The following is a 25,506-nucleotide window of genomic DNA, read 5'->3' on the forward strand; positions in this document are numbered from 1 at the left end:
ATGAATAGTATCACAAGCCTTCCCATAACACTTTAAACCCCTAAATTGCAATTTCCCATTCCCTTCGCAACCATTTAGATTATTACTCACCATGTTTATTTATTAAAGTTTATTAAAAAAATATTTATTAAAGGTGGACAAAAGTTTGGCGATGACATATGACATCATCAGGCGGGGAAAACCGTGGTATAGGGAAAAAACCCATGAAGTGTTTTTTAATTAATATTTTTGAAAAACCGTGGTATAGACTTTTCACGAAGTTTGAACCCACGAAAATCGAGGGAACACTGTAATAGGAAGGCATTTATGGGAAAGAGGTCCGGCAGCTATCAAAGGAAGATTGGCAGGACACATGCATCTCCCACCTACTATTTTTTTGCATGCCTGAGCAAAGCATTTTGTTGAAATTTGGAGAATTGTTCTAAATGACAAAGTCTGTTATAATTGATTTCAACACTTTAACAAAAGGGTTCCACAACAGGAGGCAGTGAAAATATTCTTATTCTTGGAATGTTTCATTCCTTCTCCCCATCATATTTCATGACCCCAGACACTTTTCTCTTGTATGTGGGTGTGGCTATTTCTGAAATTTTTACATACTGTAAAGTATGTAAGAAGGGAGCAAATAACACAACTCCAAAATACCACACCGGCTTTAATGTTTCCCTCCTATCCAGAGACATGTTTCTAGCATTTATGTATTGTATTCGCAGGCCCCATTATTTTTCCTGACAATTTCATGTATAGTTTTTTCCTCCCTCCTCCTCCTAACACTTTCTCTCATCTACTTACCCTTTAATCTTCCATTCTGCTCCTCTTCTAGGCTGGAAATTGGCTTTCAGGCAAAGGTTCGGGCAAGGTACTAGTACAGAAGACCCCTATTTTTCCCTTGAATTTCCAGAGAATTTCTAGCAGAGAAAGAAAAACAATAGCGACACAGCACAATATGAAGTTTGCAGAGATTCAACATATGACGTAATCTGCTGGAGCAGGGGGTTGGACTAGAGGACCTCCAAGGTCCCTTCCAGCCCTATGATTTCTAGGTCATCGGACAGTTTGAAAAAGAGGAGATAATAGGAAGTTTCTATTAGAAAACAAAAATCCAACCTTTTCTTGTTTGATCCTCTAGCGATCAGCAGCAGTTTCACAGATACGGTGATGAGAAACCATAAGTTGAGTTTCTATTGAGGTTATATAATTAAATTGTTTCTTTCCCCAAATACAGTAGATGCTTGTCTTCCTGCAACATGATATTATTCATATGCTAAGCTTGTGACCTGCAGAAACTAGGGTGGGAAAAAGAACACAATCAAATGATATTTGAAAATATACCGTATCTTTCGGAGTATAAGGCGCACCGGAGTATAAGACGCACTTAGATTTTACCAATGGAAAACAAGGATAAAAGTATTCTGAACCAAATGATGTAGTAATATGCTACTTAATAAAATACCAGTGTAGCAGAATACTTTTTACAAACATGTATATTTTTTACAACTATGTATACTTTTTACAAACTTCAAACAGCTTTAAGACTAGTGGACTTCAACTCCCAGAATTCCTCCTCCAGTCATGCTAGCTCAGAAATGGGAGTTGAAGTCCACAAGTCTTAAACTTGCCAAGTTTGAATACCCTTGCACCCCTAATCCCTAACCCAGGGGTCTTCAAACTTGACAGCTTTAAGACTAGTGGATTTCAACTCCCAGACTTCCTCCTCCAGCATGTTAGACAGCATAATTAAAAGGCAAAAACAGTCCCTTTTTGTGGAGAATGGGCCATTTTTTGCCCATTTTTTCACGAAAATGGGGTGGGCAAAGGTTCTGGGGAGCCTGCAGGGAACTCCTGGGGACTAGGGGAAGGCAAAAATGCCCCCATTTTCTTAAAAAATGGGCAAAACCGGGCCATTTTTGCTAGTATCCAGGAGCTCTATACAGGCTTCCCATACCCTCTGTCCAAAAATGGGATATGGGAGCAGGGATTTGAGACAGCAAAAAATGTTATATTTGGTGTATAAGATGCACAATGCTTCCTTCCTCTTTTAGGATGGGGGGGTTGGAAAGGTGTGTCTTATACTCCGAAAAATACACTAATTAAATTCCAAACTGAATATATGTTTTTCCTAAGAGCAATCAGTTATTTGAGAGAGAAGAAATTCCAGCAATACTGTATAAAAACAAATGTAACCACATTTTTGTTTTCCAGGTCAGAAACTCAAAATAAAATGAGGCCGACAAACCACAACAGAGACGTTGGGTCAATAGCATAAAGTGGATAATGACTATATGAAGATAGAACTCTTTCTTGTGTTGGGCCTGGTTCACTGGGATTGAGTTCCCAGCAAGCAAAAGCCATAAACATTGTAGGAGGAGGAAACAGGTGGAAGATACATAGATAAATGAAAGATTAGGAAAGACCAATTGAGGACAAAGTTTCCCACAATTAAATCTGAAGAAGGCAAGCTTAATCAGAAGGAATATTTCAATGAATGAATGGGGTCATTTTTGAGAAATGGGTATGACAGACACTCATTGGGTACTGAATGCTTCCGCTCCAATGTTGCCTTATTTATTGGATTTGTAATGGCTGCTCAACTCCAATTAACATTGGGTGTTATACATTAAATCCAATGCATACATTAAAAACATTAAAGGCACATAATTGCCTAGATCAGGAGTAGGCGAAGTTGGCTCTTCTATGACATATGGACTTCAACTCCCAGAATTCCTGAGCTAGCATGATTGGCTCAGGAATTGTGGGAGTTGAAGTCCACAAGTCATAGAAGAGTCAACTTTGCCTACCCCTGGTCTAGATCATTACAACAGTCCCCAACATGCAAAAACTCAACTGGGGATTCCATAACCACTCTATTGCCAAGCCTGGGAGCCAGATTTTAAGAGACTTCTGAAAACCAAGGAGGGCAGGAGTCATGTCTATGATTGAAGGGGATATTTTTCCAGAGGCAGGCACTAAGTCAGAAAGGTCACACGTTCTTGAACTCTTAAGATGACAGCAATTTTTAATTGATGGGGACTAGAATAGGGGTGAGATTCAATTTTTTTGGCTACTGGTTCTGTGGGTGTGGCTTAGTGGGCATGACTTGGTGGGGGAGTAACGTGACTGGGTTAGCATGCCGGGCTCTCTGATAGGAGCTTCCCAAAAATTCAAGGGTACAAATTTCAGACACACACACGTTTGAAAATTCAAAACAATGTTCTTTATCACAAAAGTCAAAATAAACTAAGCACTCTTTTTGTATTGCAAAGAGAACTCTTCCCAAAACAACTGGGTAGTCTGTACAATTTCCCTTAAGCAGTCATTAAGTACTTAGCCAGCAGCTGTGAAGAAACTTCACACCCCTTCTTCTTCCAACGAAGTGAGACACACACACACGTTGCTCTGCTTTGGTTTCAAAGGCGTGAAAAAGCAACAAAGTCCAGCACACAAGATTCCTGATGAACTGCAAACATATATTCTTCCACAATGGCCAAACCCACATACTGCTATTTATAGCAGCAGCCCTAATTACTGGAGCCCCACCCAAACACAGGTGGCCTCCCTTATTTCCTGTAATATGTTCTTACTTGGTCTCTTCTACGCATAATTCTGTGCTTGCGTGAGTCCAAAATGTCATCATCTGAAGCAATAGAAGATAAGGAAGATTGACTGCCTTGGCTGTGTGCCAAGCCCTCCTCTGCCGAGTCACTCCCACCTTCTTCTTCGTCTGAGGAAACTAAACTCTGAACTGATTCTGTGGGCAATAACACAGGCTTGTGACATGTTGAAGTTTCCCCTGCATCCACCTCCCCATTCTCTGGGGCAGGAGCTGGGCCAGAGCCAACCACAACAACTAATATATATTTTTTTTACTTTTTAAAGCATTTTTAAACTACCATTCTCCCTAACTGGTAGTACGTTTCCCTTCCACGCAACCATCAGTAGCTACCCTTTAACATGATTTGTAGACTTCAAATCTTAGCATTTTCAGCTGAGGGAAATGCCAGGGCCTTTCTGGAACAACTCATCATTTTACCACCCTTCTTTCCTACCTGGCTGTAGACATCTACTTGCCCTTCCAGAGTGCTGCAACTGTTCGCTTTCGTTTCACAGCAGGAAAAGGAAGAAAGTGAACAGCGGCATTCTGGGAGGGAATGGAAGGCTGCATGGAAGGCAGGGAACCATGACAGGGCTGCGGGCCCCAGGGAAGAGAGTAGGGGAGGCATGTTGGGATAGGGGGTCAGGGGCATCTCGGTAGGTCATGATTCACAGGCTTACCTGGCAGGCAGAGTAGGGGTGAAGCACTTTAGGCAGGCTAGCTGTAGAGCAGACGGTGGGCAGAGTGGGATGAGAGAGCGGCGACAGGAGGACCAGTTCAGGAGCAGGGCCAACCAGCCGTCGCTAACAGTTCAGCAACTCAGACCACATGTTGGCTAGCAGTTCTTGCAAACTTATCCAAACCAGTAGGATTTCACCCCTGGCCTGGAATGTGTCCATGCTTTCTGAATAATCAGGTGGACAAAACATATTAGGTGATGGCTTGCATCTTGAATTGAACTTAATAGCCAACTGGTAACCAATACAATTCATACACCTATGATGACACATGGACACAATGAGAAACATCCATTATTATTATGGGCTGCTGCATTTTGAACTAATAGTAGTTTTCAATTGGTCTTCAAAGACAGTCCCATGCAAAGTGTATTGCTGTAGTCCAATCATGTGAGGACTAGGGGATGAATAACTGCCTTAAGAGCCTCCAAGTCAAAGAAAGTGCACATCTAGGGCAGAAGAAGGACCAGTGCAAGGGACATTCTAGCTATATCACCACTTTCTCTTTGAGCTGTAACTTCCAGTCCTAGAAGACCTGTACATTGTAGACTAGTCTTAAGTGTGGATGGGAAATTTAAGACCAAATGTGAAAAACTCACCTCAACTAACTATAATCACTAAATTTTCTCAAGATGGGGCAAAATGTGTTCCTTCCCATCTAGACCCAAACAACTTCCAGACCTGGGTCAGTTCATTGATAGCATCATATTTGGTAGTACATGGTACTCACCAGTATTTGGGGTTGCCATATGTTGTGGTTGGCTCTGGTCCAGCTCCTGCCCAAGGAATGTGGAGGTGGATGTGGGGGAAACATCCACATGCCACAGGTCTGTTTTGCTCCCGATAGAATCTCCCGACGAAGGCTCCTCTGACGAAGGAAGCGTAAGTAGCAGGGAAGGGGGGAGTTTGGCAGATAGCCCAGGAGGAGATCAATCATCCTTATCATCCCTGGATTCTGAACAAGAACTTATGACAGATCTACACATGCATAGAGTGACGCATAGGAGAGAACAACTGAAGGATTATTACAGGAGATAAGTGAGGCCACCTGTGGTTGGGTGGGGCTGCTGTAATTAGTGCTACAGATAAAAAGAACAGCGTGCTGGTTTAGCCTTGTGAAAGTTTATCTGATTCATAGTTCGTCAAGATTGTGGTTTTGCAGTTTACCTGTTCAAGACTGTGCGTGCACTTTCTGGACTTTGGAATTTGGACTCAATTTCCCAGTTACTGGGTGAGAAATTGGATTGCATTTAACCTGTGCCTTGTGTGTACCAGAAAATCCCTTTGACATTTAAAAAGGGAGTTTTTTCACGCTTTTCTGTTGATAAAGACTTTTGGTTTTCCTTCTATCATGTGGTGTGTGTCTTTCTGGACTAATTACCCTGTAATTACAGGTGGTTGGGACACCCCGGCAGAACACCATATATGTAAACTACCAATTGTAGTTTGTACCTTTATAGATACAATATACCTTTAAGGACTTTGGCTGGTTCACCATAAGAGGGTGCCAGCACTCTCTCCTGATGATGATGCTGAATAGCTCATTCATTCTTTGCCTTTACCTTGTGGGGGGAGTATATTCTGCTTCGTGCTGCTATGTATGGTTTTTTGTTTATTTCTGCTTTATGCTTGTATATATACATATACAGATAGAATTGTCGGCTATCAATTAAAAAAAATTAGCTGCCTTGGGAATGGCCTTGGGTTGGGCCAAGAGGCAAATAAGGAGCTGTGATGTTCCTTCAATACACCAGGGTGATTCAACACAAAAATATGTAACCCTTCCCTGGTGCAGAGCTGAAAGGATTGGATACTGTAGCCTAGAGGATAATTCTCTGCCTTACAAGGAAAAGGTTGCAGGTTCAAGTCCCAGTGGGTATGGCTAGCTGATGAGGCCAAGATAAGGCCGAAATAGATATATCCTAGTCTCCCTTAATTTTCAAATTCAGCAAAAAACATGTGACATATATATGTATGTATGTATGTATGTATGTGTGTGTGTGTGTATATATATATATATATATTTGTTTTCGTAAATTTTCACGGGTATATGTATGTAGATTGTTCTGAGTTCGGGTTTTTCCCTGTGTAATATTTTGCATGTCTATGCGACGTTTCGGTGAAATCACATTCACCATCATCAGGCTGAAGTTCCAAGCTTCGTGTTGTTGTAAAATGGAATGTTTGCAACTGTCATTTCTTCCTAGTATATAGTGTGGGGGTGGAGATTTGGTTTGAATGTAGCAAATAGATTGGGTGATTATGTTTTAGTGATCTGATTGGTTGGTGTAATCATAATTATTAGAAGGATTGACATGGTGATTTTTATGAAGTGTTTTTTGTTTAAGGCTGGTTTTCAAATTTCAAAATTCCAAAATCATAATTATTAGAAGGATTGACATGGTGATTTTTATGAAGTGTTTTTTTTGTTTAAGGCTGGTTTCCAAATTTCTGGTAGGCGGGACGTGTCATCTCTTTTATTTATGCAAAGGGGGCTCCTCTCAATTTCTATGACTTCCAGAGCAATTCTTCTATATAAATTCTCTGTTTTGTGAAGTAATTTAGTTTTTTCAAAGTCAATTTCGTGCCCTGTTTTTTTAATGTGCTGGACATTGATTTCTGTTTCCATAGTAAACTGTATTTTGGGGTGTAGGCTGTTAAGATGTGTGAGGAAATTGTCTAGTTTTTCCTTACCATGTGGCCAAATTACAAAGGTATCATCAACATATCTCAGCCAGAGTTTAGGTTTGTATTTGGATTGCTCTAATGCATTATTTTCGAAATATTCCATATAGAGGTTGGCGATGACCGGTGAGAGAGGTGATCTCATGGGGGCTCCCTCTATCTGTTTATATCTTTGTTCGTTATAGATGAAGTATGTATTGGTCAGGCAGTGGTTGGTAAGGTCTAGGATATATTTGGGGGGTTTGTGTTTGTCCTGGATAGCTGTCAAGGCTTCTTTAATAGGTATTTGTGTGAAAAGGGACACGACATCAAAACTCACAAGTAGGTCATCGGGTTGTAGGTTTTGTTTTTTAATTATTTGTATAAAGTGGAATGAATTTTGAACATATGAGGTAATAGTTTCTGTATATGGTTGAAGGTATTTGGCTAAAAATTTGGCAAGGTTTTGTAGAGGGGAGCCTATAGAACTGACTATTGGCCTGAGAGGTATTCCTTCCTTGTGTATTTTGCATAAATAAAAGAGATGACACGTCCCGCCTACCAGAAATTTGGAAACCAGCCTTAAACAAAAAAAACACTTCATAAAAATCACCATGCCAATCCTTCTAATAATTATGATTTTGGAATTTTGAAATTTGAAAACCAGCCTTAAACAAAAAACACTTCATAAAAATCACCATGTCAATCCTTCTAATAATTATGATTACACCAACCAATCAGATCACTAAAACATAATCACCCAATCTATTTGCTACATTCAAACCAAATCTCCACCCCCACACTATATACTAGGAAGAAATGACAGTTGCAAACATTCCATTTTACAACAACACGAAGCTTGGAACTTCAGCCTGATGATGGTGAATGTGATTTCACCGAAACGTCGCATAGACATGCAAAATATTACACAGGGCAAAACTCGAACTCAGAACAATCTACATATATATGTGTGTGTGTGTGTGTGTGTGTGTGTGTGTGTGTGTGTGTGTTTGTAGATTTTCGCGGGTACAGGTATGACATTCTTGGTATATTCGGGTTTCTTCCTGTGTAGGATTTGGAAATTTCTGGCGACCTCATCGAAACGTCGCCAGAAATTTCCAAATCCTACACGGGAAGAAACCCAAATATACCAAGACCGTCATATATATATATATATGTAAATAATACTTGTTTAGCATACTAAATCTGTGTCGTTACTGCCTGTATCACACATCCACATTCTTACCTTAAACTCTGCTCTGCGCATCTCGAAGGTCTAGCTGCACCGAGACATACTAACAATATTCACAGCCCATAATTGGGTATGCATAATTTGGGTTTCATATATACAATACATTGATAATACCAAACCCTAAAAATGATTAAACAGGAGGGATGAGACAGCCAAATCCTGAGATATCAGAGAAGTGAATGGCTGCTGGCACAATCTGTCCCAGCCCAATTCAGCATCAAAAGCATGTTTTTTGCTGAAACTTTACTGAGAAACAAGAGGAATCATAAGATTTGTTCCTTGTTAGAAGTGTGTAACTTTTCCAGGCCATGGGCTGTTCTTGGCCTTTGAGTGGCATGCCAGGACTGGGCTTGAAAAAAATCTTGGGGCAGGACAAAGGTTGAGTTGTGTAGGTAATATGACTCTTCCTCAGGCATGTGCTTAATAATTTTATTTTTTTTGTCACATGAAAGCTGTCACATGAAACAGCTTGCAGGGACCAAGCTGTTGTTCCTTACACAAATGACCTAAATTGATGTACATGAAGTAAACAAAATCTAATTTAATGTGAATTTTAAGTGTTTGCCAAATAACAGCCTGCTGTTTTGAGTGCTAACCAGAAGTTATCTATTAAATGTGGGTCCACAGAAGCTAGATGACGTAAAATTCGTGGTATTGAATTTAAACCGATTAATCTGTTTAAAAACCTCCTAAAGCAGTGATGGTAAATCTTTCTTGGCTCGGGGGCCAAAAGGGTGCGCACTGGGGCACAAAAATGTGTACATATGTACCCACACCCATAATGAAATGCCCTCCCTCCTGTGCATGCGCACAACCCCTGTGTTTCCCCCTGTGCATGCGTACAACCCCCCTCCCTGCACTGCCCCCCCCCGCATGCACACAGGCCTCACTGAAGCCTCCAGACTTCTGGTAGGCCTGTTGGGCTCTTTTTCGCTCTCCCCAGGCTTCAGGAGGCCTTCAACAGCCCAAACAGAAGTTCACAAATGGTTTTCCTGAAGCCTGGGAAGAACAAAAATAGCCAAAATGAAGGCTGAAAATCAGCTGGCTAGTGTGTGCATGGGTGCTGGAGCTGACTAGTAATACCTTGTCTTCCCATAGATAATGGTTCACATGCCACTCATGCCATGTGTACCATAGGTTTGCCACCACTGTCCTAAAGAGTCTCGGGAGCTATGAAAAAGAAGTCTAGAGAGCACAATAGCTCATTTCTGCTATAGACCAATGGAAGGGCTTAAACAGCATGTTTGGTCTAGTGGTTAAGGCACCAGGCTAGAAAGCAGGAGGTGAAGAGTTCAAATCCTGACCTATCCTATGGTGACCAGATTATAACTTCAGTAAAGCAGGACACCATTGGGAGATGGACGACGGACGACTGAAAAATCTCTACAGACTTTTATCTCAACGTTTATTTTTGTGTATTGCTTCCCAGTCCGGCACTTCTATCAATTAATTATCTTTCCCATTTTTGAAAAGCATAAAAACAATAAGACAAGGGAAGAGAGAAAAGTAGCTTTCCTGTTCAGCTTTCAGGCTGCTTCTTATACTGGTTGCAGCACTCTTTTCCTCCAATGCCAGAGAGGTGCACGCTCGGTCTCTTTTCCAACTCTCCAATCTCTCTCTCTCTCTCTCTCTCTCTCTCTCTCTCTCTCTCTCTCTCGTTGTTGGGCATGCACAAAGCAACCCATAGCCTGGACTTTATTCGCCCTGGACTGCCCAGAGTGAATAAAGCGTTTCCTTTCTCTGGGCACCAGGAAAAGGAAGCTTCTCCCAGTGCTCAGAGAAAGGAAATGCTTTATTCGCTCTGGGCAGTCCAGAGAAAGGAAAATCGAGACTTTTCTAAAACCACGCAGGACAAATTATTAAAAATCAGGACTGTCCCCCCCAAAGCAGGACGTCTGGTCACCTTACCTTAGCCATGAAAGCCAGATGAATGAATTTGGGCCAGTTGTTCTCTCTCAGCCCAAACCACTTCACCGGATTGTTGTTGTATGGAAAACAGGAGGAAGATATGTTGGGTTATTTGTAAAAATAATAAGATGGGCTATAATAAGATATTATAAGATAGGATGCAAATAAAGAAAGAAATAATTGTAGGCAATTGTGTGCATTTAATGGAAAGAGACTGGAACTTGATCCTCCATTGCCTTGGAATGAATACAAAAACAAAGACCTTTTTCTTTAATGCCCACATTAGAGAGGGAAATAGCAGGTGCCAATCCTATTTTCCTTAACTTTTCTGTGGATGGCAGAAAAAAAATTGGCCTTTAGTGTACAAAAGCCCAGGTGCTGCTTGACAGCCCATTTACAGCTTTTATAAGTTCAGCAGGCCTGTATAGTTTGGACACAGCTGCTATCTTTCCCTTTTCTTTATCCTTGCTTTTATTTATTTTTAAATTTTTTTTTAAAAAAAAGCCTTAATCTGCCACTGAAGAGATTTGTAAAGCCGCCCAAAGCCTTAATTGATGCCCAGTAAGATTTGTCCACAGCTGAGTCACAGCTTAAAGAGCTGCCCTTTGTTGCACGATTCATCTATTGAACATCCTTTCAGAACTGAGCTAATTTTAGAAAGGTAGCATTTTAACTGCAACATTTAGCAGGAATAATATGTCACGGAACAGTACAAATGGGGTGGAAATAAGTCACAGATGGGATGGGAAATATTTTCAGGGGGAGACTTGGATGATGAAATTGTATTGCAGTGTTTCTAACTTGAGTCCTCGGAGAGGGGCAGCATAGAAATCCAATAAATAAATAAATAAATAAATAAATAAATAAATAAATAAATAAATAAATAAATAAATAAATAAATAAATAAATAAATAAATAAATAAATAAATAAATAAATAAATAAATAAATAAATAAATAAATAAATAAATAAATAAATAAATAAATAAATAAATAAATAAATAAATAAATAAATAAATAAATAAATAAATAAATAAATAAATAAACAAACAAACAAACAAACAAACAAACAAACAAACAAACAAACAAACAAACAAACAAACAAACAAACAAACAAACAAATAAATAAATAAACAAACTCTCAGTAACTTTAAGACGTCTGGATGTCAACTCCCAGAATTCTCCAGGCAGCATGGTTTATTGCAATGGTGGGCTACGAGCCGGAACACTAAATTGCGCTCATCACCACGGCTTGTAAGTGCTTGTGGGGCCAGCGCAATTTTGCTTCTGCACCTGTGGAGGTAGCAAAATCACGCATGGAGCTGCAGGTGTGCCCATGTTTCGGCATGCATGGAAGCAAAATAACCTTGCCAAAACACGGGCACAACTGCGGCTCCGTTTGCGATTTTGCTACCTTCACAGGTGCAGAAGAAAAATCATGCTGGCCCCGCAAACACTTATGAGCCACGGCTGTGAGTGCAATTTAGCATTCTGGCTTGTAGCCCACCATTGCTTTATTGCGTGCCTAATATGAAACCAAAATACAACCCCCTCAGAACCAAATGGAGACTAGAGCGAGTCCCTTGCGGAATACCTGCCTAGCTAGATAACCACTATGCAGTAATTGGAAGCCAATTTTTTTACTGTGGGTGTGACTTATTTTGTGGGTGTGGCTTCATGGTCATGTGACTGGGTAGGAGTGGCTTGCCAGCCATGTGACCAGGTGGGAGTGGCTTGAACGATCATCATCGTTCAAGTGAACTGTTAAGTCCTCGACTTACAACCTTCTCAATTGTAAGTGTCACTTGCCGGGGTGACAATTTGCTTAGCATTTCCTGCGCTCTCCTTCCTGGGTCTCCCCCCCACACCTCAGGCTGGGTAGCTAGGTGAACGGGTTCTGCCAGAAGTATAAATGCTGTCAGCGCCGCTTTTACCCACACCTTCTGCCCACCTCAGGCGGGAGGTGGCTGCATGCAGCTGGAAGGGAGCCGGGCAGGAGAGAGGGAAGCTTGTCCGAGGCCAGAAAGGAGAAAAGAGGAAAAAAGCAAGGAGCGCAGATGCTCAAGCAGCAGCAGGGGAAAGAAGGAGAGCTGAGCCGAGACCAGAAATCCAGGAAGTGACAGCCGCCGATCAGCTGGATCTGTACACGCATCTTCATTTCTGCCACTGGAACTGTGTTCCACCCCATCCTGCCTGCTGCCCACCCCTACCGCCGAGAAACAGAACAGCATGATTTAAAGAATACAAAAATAAGATTTTCCCACCAAGGTTATTTCAGAGGCAATTATCCTTAAACCCTAGAAAGGGCCCTGGGAATATCAAGTGAAGGCCTGCTACTGGAATGGTAAGGTGCTATGTTCCAGTAGCGATTTTGGAGATGTATGTGGTCTTCTCCGGGTCCCGTCAACCAAACAATGTCGCTTGGTGGGACCCAAAGGAAGAGCCTTCTCTGTGGCGGCCCCGTCCCTCTGGAACCAACTCCCCCCAGAGATTAGAATTGCCCCCACCCTCCTTGCCTTTTGAAAGCTGCTTAAAACCCACCTCTGCCACCAGGCATGGGGGAACTGAGATACACTTCCCCCTAGGCCTTTACAATTTTATGCATGGTATGTCTGTATGTATGATTGGTTTTTATATAATGGGTTTTTAACTATTTTTAGTATTGGATTTTGTTATATACTGTTTTATTGCTGTTGTTAGCCGCCCAGAGTCTGCAGAGAGGGGCAGCATACAAATCCAATAAATAAATAAAATAAATAAATAAATGTGCAGCTGCATGCCCCCGATGTGCATATGTGCACCTTGCACGAGATTTGGCTACTGCGCATGCGCAGCAAGCGAGATCTTGTATGAAGATGCTCACCCGAGTGAGATTTCAGTGATTTTTGACGATTTTTTTGCTTCCGCACATGCACGGAAGCAAAAATAACAGCAAAAACCTCCAAATTCTTGCTTGCGCAATCATCCTCACACAAGATTTTGCTTGCTGCACATGCACAGCAGCAAAATCCCATGCCCGCATGCCTGTGATGGCCTTGGAGGGTGCAACGAAAGCGCCAAAGATAGCAGGCCTTTTCTGCTTGTATCCTCTTTTGTCTTTCTATAGCGTGGCGGGTTTCAAATTATAAAGGGAACACTTAAACAACACTGTATAACTCCAAGTAAATCAAACTTTTGTGAAATCAAACCGTCCACTGATTGACACAACACTGATTGACACAACACTGATTGAAGCAACACTGATTGACAATCAATTTCATTTTGTTGTCAGCACATTCAGCTTTGTACAGAACAAAGTATTCAATGAGAATATTTCATTCATTCAGATCTAGGATGTGTTATTTGAGGGTTTCTTTCCATGTAATTTTCAGAGATTTCTGGCGACGTTTCGACGAGGTCCCACTCGTCATCTTCAGGCTGGTGCTTTTGTCCTTGTGCTAGGGCGAACACTGCAATAAAGTGTGTTTGCCCTAGCACAAGGACAAAAGCACCAGCCTGAAGATGACGAGTGGGACCTTGTCGAAACGTCGCCAGAAACCTCTGAAACTTACATGGGAAGAAACCCAAATATGCCAAGACCTTCATACCTATACCCGTGAAAATCTATGAAAACACACACACACACATATACACATACATACATACACACACACACACACACACACACATACACACTGAGTCTAACTCCATACAAATAGAGGGAAAATGAATCATGAACAACCTCATCCATGTTTTTAAGTGCATTCATTTGTATGCATTTGAAAGTCAATTTGAACAGACAATTTATCTGATTGACTGCAGAGAAGAAGCTATGCAGGGCATACTTGATTGAAAAAGCATTAAAATCCTTATAAGTCCCTATCATCCCTCTAGTACAGTGATGGCGAGCCTGTCTGTCTGTCTGTCTGTCTGTCTGTCTGTCTGTCTGTCTGTCTGTCTGTCTGTCTGTCTGTCTGTCTGTCTATCTATCTATCTATCTATCTATCTATCTATCTATCTATCTATCTATCTATCTATCTATCTATCTATCAGATTTGTATGCCGCCCCTCTCCGTAGACTCGGTTGCACATGGAGCCATATCGGAGGGCATGCAAAGTGTTGCCCTATATCAGCTTCAGTGCTTGTGCACACACCGGCCAGGTGATTTTCAGGCTTGGGGAAGGCTGTTTAACCCTCCGGAGGCTTCAGAGAAGCTTCCTGAAGCCTCTGGAGTGCAAAAAACAGCACAACGGGCAAAGCCGAAGTCCATTTTTTCTGAACTTCTGATTTGCCCATTGGGTCATTTTTTTACCATCCCAAGCTTCAGTGAGGCCTGTATGCATGTGCAAAGGCATGGGCAGGGGGCAGTGCAGTTGTGTGTGTGCACATGTGTGGTGGGAGGGAATAGGTGTGGGCAAAAGGGCATACACAGTGATGGGGAACCTATGGCATGGGTGCCACAGGTGGCACACAAAGCCATATCTGCTGGCATGCAAGCTGTTGCCCTAGATTAGCTCCAATGTGCATATGTGTGCAGGTCCACTGATTTTTGGCTCGCACAGACACTCTGGGAGGGCATTTTTGGCTTCCTGAGAGCCTCCAGGAGGATGGGGGATTGAGTTTTGAACCTCTCCTGGCTCCAAGGAAGACTTTGTAGCTTGGGGAGGGCAAAACATAAGCCTACTGGGCCCACCAGAAGTAGGGAAACAGGCCTCCAGAGGGCCTCCAGGAGGCACGGGAAGCTGTTTTCTCTCTCCCAAGGCATTGAATCATGGGTGTGGGAACTCACCATCACTGCTCTAGTACATTTAAAAGACTATGTGGTTTGTAAAGACAGAATAATGACATGGGTAGTTAGGGGATCTATCAGGGTTTGGAGCTGATTCTGTCATGCTGCAAAATGCGGATGCAGATGCACCTAAATAATTATTTCATGACCTGGATTTTAAATACAAACCTTCCTCGTTTTTTCTTCTAAAAGTACAAAGATGATACATCCATTATTACAAAGCAGTGGTCCCCAACCTCAGGCCCACGGATCGGGACCAATCTGCAGTCTGTTGGGAAGAGGACTGTGCAAACCACAGGCAAATATGTGAAGCTGCATTTGTGCAAGCAGCAGGTGTGCGCGCACAAAATGATCCCCTTTCCCATCCCCCACTGTCATTGCTCCGTGAAGCCGGAAAAGGTTGGGACCAGTGTTATAAAGCAGTGTTTCCCAACCTCGGCAACTTGAGGATATTTGGACTTCAACTCCCAGAGTTCCCCAGCCAGCATTCTCTGGCTGGGGAATTCTGGGAGTTAAAGTCCAAATATCTTCAAGTTGCCAAGGTTGGGAAACACTGTTATAAAGGATAGTCCTGTAGTCATCCCTTTAAAATGAGGATTCATGCAAATTAAAACAAGCAACACTATCTTCTATTTCTACTCAGTTAAGCTGTGGTTTGGCACTCAGCCTCCTCTTTCTGAAATTTATATCCAAGTTATGGTCAATAGCTGTCACCGTCTAAGCACATGACATTTTCCCGATACGATTGAAATAATTGCCTCTTTTTGAATTTGCAGCTAGCTTCAATTTTTGCCGTTAACATGAAAGGGCAACAGGATGTTATAAAGCCAAAGCCCACTCTCCCATCTCCCTGCTCTCCCAACCCTGCATATTATTTGTTTTCTTGCTAACATTGTAATGCTTATGTTTAGAGCATATTTTGTCAACAGGGCTTGGGACTGCATCACCTGCATACAATAACTATCTGGAAAAAGTCCTTGACATAAAGTTTGCAAGGATACCAAAATAACAATTGAAGAATAATGATGGAGGCAAACTATCATTTTACCACTGTATTGTGTGTGTTAGTATCACATTTCACTCTACTATGTGTTGTTTTTTTAAAAAATCTTGGCAACCTGGTATATCCAATTATGGGATAGAGCATACTGCTTCTGTTTTCACGTTTCCGCCTCAATCTAGGAACCTTCACAAGCAGTCACTTTTGCGACAAACCATTTTTGTGAAAAAAATTATGTTTTACTGACAAAGAAATAGACTAGTATAGATCTATTTCAAGCTATTTAGCTACCGTCAGATTTCAACAGCTTGAAATAGAAACATAGAAACATAGAAGACTGACGGCAGAAAAAGACCTCATGGTCCATCTAGTCTGCCCTTATACTATTTCCTGTGTTTTATCTGAGGATGGATATATTTTTATCCCAGGCATGTTTAAATTCAGTTACTGTGGATTTACCAACCACATCTGCTGGAAGTTTGTTCCAAGGATCTACTACTCTTTCAGTGAAATAATATTTCCTCATGTTGCTTTTGATCTTTCCCTCAACTAACTTCAGATTGTGTCCCCTTGTTCTCATGTTCACTTTCCTATTAAAAACACTTCCCTCCTGAACCTTATTTAACTCTTTAACATATTTAAATGTTTCGATCATGTCCCCCCTTTTCCTTCTGTCCTCCAGACTATACAGATTAAGTCATTCCAAAAGTGTTTCCTGATACGTTTTATGCTTAAGACCTTCCACCATTCTTGTAGCCCATCTTTGGACCTGTTCAATTTTGTCAATATCTTTTTGTAGGTGAGGTCTCCAGAACTGAACACAGTATTCCAAATGTGGTCTCACCAGCGCTCTATATAAGGGGATCACAATCTCCCTCTTCCTGCTTGTTATACCTCTAGCTATGCAGCCAAGCATCCTACTTGCTTTTCCTACTGCCCGACCACACTGCTCACCCATTTTGAGACTGTCAGAAATCACTACCCCTAAATCCTTCTCTTCTGAAGTTTTTGCTAACACAGAACTGCCAAAAACTTCAGAAGAGATCTATACTAGTCTCCCTTTATCTCTTGGTTGGTGAAACATAAATTCATTTCCAAAATTCCACTCAGAAGTTCCGGATATCCCGATACCCTTTATTAAAAAGTCCAGACAGGTAGCACCAACTAGACCTTAGATAACCTTGAAAAAACTTTGCAAATCTGGCTTGGTCAGTTCCTAGATACAACTGCTAGAAAATCTCATGGCTCCAGGCTAGATTGGGAAGTTGGGGAAAAAAATCATTTGCTAAGAAAACATTAAGACATGTCCAAATAATTATCAAGAGTTAAACTTGGTTAGAAGGGAAGATTATCTTTATCTCTTATTACTACACATAATACTTCATCCACTGCCAATGCCTGGAATTCGCTACCCAACTCTGTGGTTTCATCCCGAAACCCCAACATTTTAAGCTTAGACTGTCTACTGTTGACCTCACCCCGTTCCCAAGAGATCTGTAAGAGGTGAGCATAAGCGCACCAATGTGCCTACTGTCCCTGTCCTAATGTTCCCCTTTACTTTTATTCATTTCATGTATTCAAAGTACAGTATGTACATACTTATATGTATTATCTAATATGAGATTGACAAAAATAAATAAAAATTAAATAAACACCCTGCACCTATCTTCAACAGTGAAGGGACACAACAAGGCAGAAAACATCCTGCAGAAAGCAACGCTCCACAACTCAGTCATTTCAGCTGTTCCAAGATGGCTCTACACCCATTTGGACTATTTTTCCAACCTCTCAGCCTAGCTCATTAATCTTAATCTTAAATTCCCAAGTCATTTTTTATCCAAGTAGGATAATTACTTAAAAAAAAAAATTAGTTTTTTTAAAATGTAGGACAAAACAAGACAAACAACATTTAACATGTAAAGGAGCTACAATTGCTCCACTAAGTATAGAAGTCTTCTTATTAATACAGAAAAAGAAACTAATCCTAGTTTAGATCAATACACAAAGGTAAATTTATCAATGTAATGTCTCCATATAATCAATAATAGTATAGAAATCTTAACTTTTCAATACTTTCTAACACTTATATAGTTATAATTAAAATAATTAAAATCAGCAAAAGTAAACTTATCTATCAAGTATCACTATATGATATATTCAATCTAATATATTAAACAATTTAATATTTTATTTCAATATCTTTAAAAATCCTGTTTTGCATTCCACCAATTATAAACTTTCTGCCAAGTTTTATAAAATTCTGTTTCAGCTTGGTTATTTAACCATCTCGTCATCATGTCTAATTCTGCACATTCCATAATTTTCCTAAAGACCTCTTCGTCTTTTGGAATTTCCTTTTCTTTCCATTTTTGTGCAAATGTAATCCTTGCTGCTACTAATATATGAATTATTAAATAATATATTTCTTTTTTTATATCTAACATCTGTAATACCTAATAAGAAAAATTCCAGGGTCTTCCTAATTTCTTTATTTATAATTTCTTTTAACCATTTTTCTACCTTGTTCCAATAAATCTTGGTTTGAGGGTATGTCCACCATGCATGGAAGTATGTGCCAATTTCTTTTTTACATTTTTACAAGTAGGATAATTACTAAGGAAATGGCAGTATTAGTTAAAAGTAAAGCGATGGGAGAATTTAGAGAAATAAAACAAGCAGCGATAGAAAGCGCTCAGGCAGTAATAGTCTTGGGTTGGACGGATGCGACAAAATGGACAGTGCAAAATTGGTATAGGTAGATGGTGGACCATATTCAATTTGAAATTATGGATAAAAGGATGAATTTGGATAATGAAACTGACTTGAGACAATTGATGGGACGGTGGGACAAGGTAAGACGATATATGGTGAGTAGAATCCGAGACTAAGCTACAAGGAATAAATTGGAATCACTCTATAATATGTAAATAGATTCATTGCTCTTGGGTAAAAATGGGTTTATACAAGAAACACTCCCAATTTGGTGGTCGGGTATGTATGTTTGTTGGGTGGTGGGCACTTTTTCACTATACACTTGTTTTATGTTGTATGTATCTAAAAATTGTTAAAAATCAATGAAAATATTTTTTTAAAAAAATTCTTATCCAAGTACTAATCAGGGTTGACCTTCTTAGCATTTAAACTAATGCACGATTCAACTAAGAATTGCTCCCTGCTAAAACAAGTATCCGTTAAGTATAGGAAGATATTTGGAAGGATTCACATTGGGCAGGGGTTCCAACTTACTGCTGCTACCAGTGCTGATGTGCATGCAGCTCCGGGTGACCACGGTGCACATTTGTGAATCAGAGTGAGATTTGGCTTCTGTGCATGCGCAGGAAGCAAACCTCATGAAAATATTGCACGGGTGTATAAGATTTTGGTGATTTTCTTTGTTTCCGTGCATACATAGTTAGCTCTGCCCCAGCTCCTGCCCCAAGGAATGTGGATGTGGATGTGGGGGAAACATCCACATGCCGCAGGCCTGTTTTGCTCCCAGTAGAATCTGCCGACGAAGTCTCCTCTGACCAAGGAAGCGTGAGTGACAGGGAAGAGGGGAGTTTGGCAGACAGCCCAGGAGGAGATCAATCATCTGTATCATCTCTGGATTCTGAACAAGAATTAATGACACATCCACGCATGCGTAGAGTGATGCATAGGAGACAACAACTGAAGGATTATTACAAGAGAAAATGAGGCCACCTGTGGTTGGGTGGGGCTGCTGTAATTAGTGCTACAGATAAAAGTGCAGCCTGGTGTGTTAGCCTCATGACAGTTTATCTGATTCATTGTTTCATCAAGATCGTGGTTTTTGCTGTTCAGGATTGCATGTGTGGACTCTCTGGACTTTAGAATTGGACTCAATTTCCCAGTTATTGGGTGAGCAATTGGACTGCATTTAACCTTTGCCTTGTGTGTACCAGAAAATCCCTTTGACATTTTAAAAAGGAGCTGTTTCTGTTTTTCTGTTTATAAAAACTTTTGGTTTTCCTTTTATCGTGTGATGTGTGTCTTCCTGGACTAATTACCCTGTAATTATGGGTGGTTGAGACACGCCGGCAGAACACATAGAAGCAAAAAATTACCCCAAATCACCAAAATGTCATGCATGTAAGCATCCTCTCATGAGATTTTGCTTCCTGTGCATGCCCAGAAACCAATTCTCACTCTGACATGTGCATGCCGACCAGTCATCCAGAGCTGCGCGCGCAGGTCCATTTCCGCTACCAGTATGGCGCCCCCCCCCCCAGTGATGGGCTGCCAAAATTTTTATTACCATGCTGTGGGCATGGTTTAGGCATTTTCTTTCAACATCTTTCAGTGCAAATTGGGTGCTCTGGGGTGGAGCTCCAAATTTTGCTACCTGTACTGCATTCCTGACCATACCTGTAGGAGCCCATCACTGCGCCCCCCCCCCCAATTCCGGTAGGAACCTGCTACTGATTCACATATCTCTCCTTTAGAATGTACCCAAATAAGTACAGTTACAAACTTAATTCGTTCCGTGACTAGGTTCCTAAGTAGAAAAATTTGTAAGAAGAAACAATTTTTCCCATAGGAATCAATGTAAAAGCAAATAATGTGTGCAATTGGGGAAACCACAGGGAGGGTGGAGGCCCTGTTTCCTCCCAGGAGATTCCTAGAGAGGCCCCACAGAGGCTTCTCCCCGCCTTTTCCGGCCCTGTTTCCTACCAGGAGATTCCTAGAGAGGCCCCACAGAGGCTTCTCCCTGCCTTTTCCAGTTACAGTTTCAGAGGCTCGGGTTTGTAAGTGGAAAATAGTTCTTGAGAAGAGGCCAAAAAATCTTGAACACCCGGTTCTTATCTAGAAAAGTTCATAAGTAGAGGTGTTTGAAGGTAGAGGTACCACTGTATATGATAGATAGTCGAATTATGAATTGATAGATAAATTCATAGTGCTAAATGCTTTTATGAATGTTTCAAATCCAATTTCTCCCCTTGTAAGTCATTAGTGCTAACAGCAAATAAGGGAGGAGGGAGAAACTGGTAGAATAACGTGTGCAAGGAAGGTGGGAAAAACCCCCACCGAAGAACTGCAGCACACGAAGCACCAATACCTTATTTTAGTCTGTCCTCATTTAAATCACGCATTAGACCTGAGATTTGATGTGACATTCTATTTGGTATTCTATCTGAAGAATGAGTGGACATCTGATTTATGTAGCTTGCCTCATTGCTTTTGTTATTGGAAGCCCTGTGCTTCCTTAGCTCTTTCCCTTCCCGCTTTCTACTTGTGGCAAGTGTTAAGTCAGGTTTGTGTTGGTTACAACAGCTCATCCCATCAAGCTGTCAAACTTTGCTCCCCAATGTCTATTCTTTCCCACCTAAAATTGCCTTTTCATCAGTTAGGAAACCCAGAGGAATGGGATACAGTCTCGTTATTATTAGGATAACCCTTTTCTTTCCTTCTCCACCCTCGTAAGTGTTCTGGAGTCAGTTCAGTATAAAGGGCAGGGTTTCCTCTCCTGTGCTGGATTGATGGGGCTCTTGCCAAAGGCAACAGTGAAGTTCTCAGAACCCAACAGGTGGATTGTTTGAACAACAGAGAAGATCTGTGTAGTATCCAGTCAGAGCCAGCACACTGGTTCATCCGCAGAAGTAAGAGGCGGGGTAAAGGGAGGAATGTTTGAGGAAGAATAAGAGAAGAATAAAGAAAGAAAGGATCTTAACTAAAAGGGTGGAAGAGGATTTTTTTAAAAAAATGAAAATATTATGACTTTATTTTTTTCGATTCTGTTTTATCCTTGTTACATTTCACCTGTTTCCTTGGCTTTTAAGGGCAGCAACACCAAAGATATGGATATTTTAGGTTTCCATGGTGAATATGTTAACTCAGGAAAATGCCTCAAATATTCTATAGAACCGTCAGTAACTTGGCGGCCTGGGTTGCTAAAAACGGCGGTGACCCAGGCTTGGCATGGCCCTGAACTGCTTCACTCGGTTGCGCCATACGTGGCACCATCTTGTTTTCTTCTTCTGCGCATGAGCAGAAGCTGGGTTTTTAGAACTGTGCACATGCGCCCATGCAGTGTGTCAGGAACAGGAGTTGGCTACTGCCCGGACGGGGGGGACAACGACACAGTGGGGTAGTGAAAATGGAGCTCCACCCCAGAGCACCCAATTTGCACTGAAAGACTTTGAAAGAAAATGCAGGGTGTCCTGCATAAGCCACACCCACAGTGTGGTAGTAAAACTTTTGGTAGCCCTTCACTGGTCAGTTACGTGATTAAAAGTATGTTCAATAAATAAGCATTGAACATTCCTCAAAACAGTCCCACTCAGGCTGAGACAAAATAATGGCTGAAGGGACCATGAAGATTTATTTATTTATTTATTGGATTTGTATGCCGCCCCTCTCCATAGACTCGGGGCGGCTAACAACAATAATAAAAAAAGCATGTAAATCCAATACTACAACAACTAAAAAACCCTTATTTTAAAACCAATCATACCTACAAACAAACATACCATGCATAAATTGTAAAGGCCTAGGGGGAAAGAGTACCTCAGTTCCCCCATGCCTGATGGCAGAGGTGGGTTTTAAGGAGCTTATGAAAGGCGAGGAGGGTGGGGGCAATTCTAATCTCCGGGGGGAGTTGGTTCCAGAGGGCCGGGGCTGCCACAGAGAAGGCTCTTCCCCTGGGCCCCGCCAAACGACATTGTTTAGTTGACGGGACCCGGAGAAGGCCCACTCTGTGGGACCTAACTGGTCCCTGGGATTCGTGCAGCAGAAGGCGGTCCTTGAGATAATCTGGTCCGGTGCCATGGAGGGCTTTATAGGTCATAACCAACACTTTGAATTGTGACCGGAAGCTGATCGGCAACCAATGCAGACTGCGGTGTGTTGGTGTAACATGGGCATTTTTGGGAAAGCCCATGATTGCTCTCGCAGCTGCATTCTGCACGATCTGAAGTTTCCAAACACTTTTCAAAGGTAGCCCCATGAAGAGAGCATTACAGTAGTCGAGCCTCGAGGTGATGAGGGCATGAATGACTGTGAGCAGTGACTCCCGGTCTAAATAGGGTCGCAACTGGTGCACCAGGCGAACCTGGGCAAACGCCCCCCTCGCCACAGCCAAAAGATATTTCTCTAATGGGAGCTGTGGATCGAGGAGGATGCCCAAGATTTGGGGGGGCTGCCTTTTATATCCCTCCATTGCTCTGGTGTCATTTGTGGAAGACATTTCTGAAGGCCAATGTTCCCTCAGTAATGGAATAGGCCTATGAGCGAACTGACATTCATAGGTTAATGTGGAGGGTCACAAAATCTGCTTTCCGGCTGGCTAATTTTCTTTTGTATTTTTCTCTCATCTCCCTTATCTCTATCACCTCTACCTTTTATTGAAAGATGTGCTCATAAGTCCATGTGAATCTTCCAAGCAGGTACTAAAGCTGTCAGTGCTATTGATTGATGCCAGGTGCATTTAGGGCTGCCAAAGGAAGGCACACATGGAAAGACACACATCTTTATTCTATTTCGGGCTGTGTACCATGTCCGCAGAGATAAATTTTATGGCCCACGTAATGAGATTTTTATAACATCTGGAACATAGAAATGTCCATTGATACTCTGCCTAATTTTTACAAGTGTATTCAGTGACTGCTAATACCTAACATATGTTCCAGGTATGAATTTAATGTCTTGGGATTTAGAATTAAATCTGCCATAGGTTTAGGTCATGCCTAGGAGACATGAAAAAGGGCCTGGCTTTTTTGAACCAATAATAAATATTTCAAAAGAGAAATTAGGCAGTAATTTTAATACCTTCGATAGCAAATTACAAGGGCTTTGGATGGAACAGTAGAAACCTGGTTCTTCTAAAAGGTAGATTGGAAAATAAACAGTGTTTTAACAAATTTGCATGTGCACAAAACATACAGGATTAGCAGCCGGGGAAGCAACTGGTCTAACAGATTGAATTAGCCTTATATTTTAGCACAATTCAATCACTCACAACCAGTGTTCCCTCTAATTTTTTTTGGGGGGGGCGGAAAAGTATAGTGTCTGAGCGGCAGTCCCTTCGGGACTGGGCGGCACAGAAATAATAAATAAACAAACAAACAAACAAACAAACAAACAAACAAATAAAAAACTATTTTGCCTCAGAGAATTTCAAAATAAAATACTGTACTGTGTGTCTATAACAGTGAGCAGGGCCGCCATCAGGAATTTTGGGGCCCCATACAGCCTAAGTGTCTGCCCCCCCCCCCCCCGTGCCATTTTAAAACTACTTTTTTAAAGTTTTTAAGAAGATGTTAGATAATCATCTGAAAATAGCTGTAAATAAAACCCGATGTTCCCAGAATTAACTTTATTCATAAGATTATGATAGCAACAACTTGACCTTAGTTTTACTGGAACTATAGAATAATCATATAATAACCGCTGATGTTACAGGCCGTATAACTATATAAAGAAGGAACTGTGAGGATAACAGTTCAAAAGGGACGGGGGTGGTGTTTGTTATGTTGTGTTGTTTTGTTGCTTGTCTTATAAAATGCAAATACAAAATTTAAACAAACAAATAAGTATATTGTAAAATGATAGATTATGTACTATCTTATTTTTTTAATGTTTACATAATAACTACTTTTTTTAAAAAAATCATCTGTCTGAAGTAGTGTAGGATTCCTGTCTAAGCAGGGGGTTGGACTAGAAGACCTCCAAGGTGCCTTCCCACTGTTATTCTATTCTAATTATCCAGGGGGTTGTGTAGTTATCAGTGGTATTAAAATAGGAGCTGTTAAAAAAAACCCAAATACAATTTCATATTGCTTCACATCTCAATATCCTTTTCGATCTAGTTTTTACGCCCGTCGGTGAACGCAGGTCTGAACGAGCCCGTGGTATCCAAGTTAATTTCAAAGTACACTGCTCAAAAAAAAGTGAAGGGAACACTTAAACAACACAATATAAACTCCAAGTTGTCAATCAGTGTTGCTTCCTAAGTGGACAGTTTCATTTCACAGAAGTTTGATTTACTTGGAGTTATATTGTGTTGTTTAAGTGTTTCCTTTATTTTTTTGAACAGTGTAGATCAGGGGTCCCCAAACTTTTTACACAGGGGGCCAGTTCACTGTCCCTCAGACTGTTGGAGGGCCGGACTATTAAAAAAACGTGTGAACAAATCTCTATGCACACTGCACATACCTTATTTAAAGTAAAAAACAAAATGGGAACAAATACAATATTTAATATTTATTCTTCCTCTTTCTCTCTCTCTCCCTTTCTCTCTGTCCTTCTGTCTTTCTAATTCTCTCTCTCTCTTTCTCTGTCCTCTTTCTCTTTCTTTCTCTCTTTCTTTCTCTCTCTTCTCTCTTTCTCTCACTCACTCTCTTTGTATCTCTCCTCCTTTCTCTCTCTCCCTTTCTATCTCTCTTCTTCCTTTCTTTCTCTCTCCCTCTCTATCTTTCCCTTTCTCTCCCCCCTCTCTCTTTCTTTCTCTCTCTCTTCTCTTTCTCTCACTCACTCTCTTTCTATCTCTCCCTCTTTCTCTCTACCTTTCTTTCTCTTTCTCTCTCTCCCTTTCTCTGTCCCTCTCTTTCTTTCTCTGTTCTTCTCTTTC

This window comes from Erythrolamprus reginae, chromosome 1, assembly GCF_031021105.1.
Source record: "Erythrolamprus reginae isolate rEryReg1 chromosome 1, rEryReg1.hap1, whole genome shotgun sequence".
NCBI classification, from domain to species: Eukaryota; Metazoa; Chordata; class Lepidosauria; order Squamata; family Dipsadidae; genus Erythrolamprus; species Erythrolamprus reginae.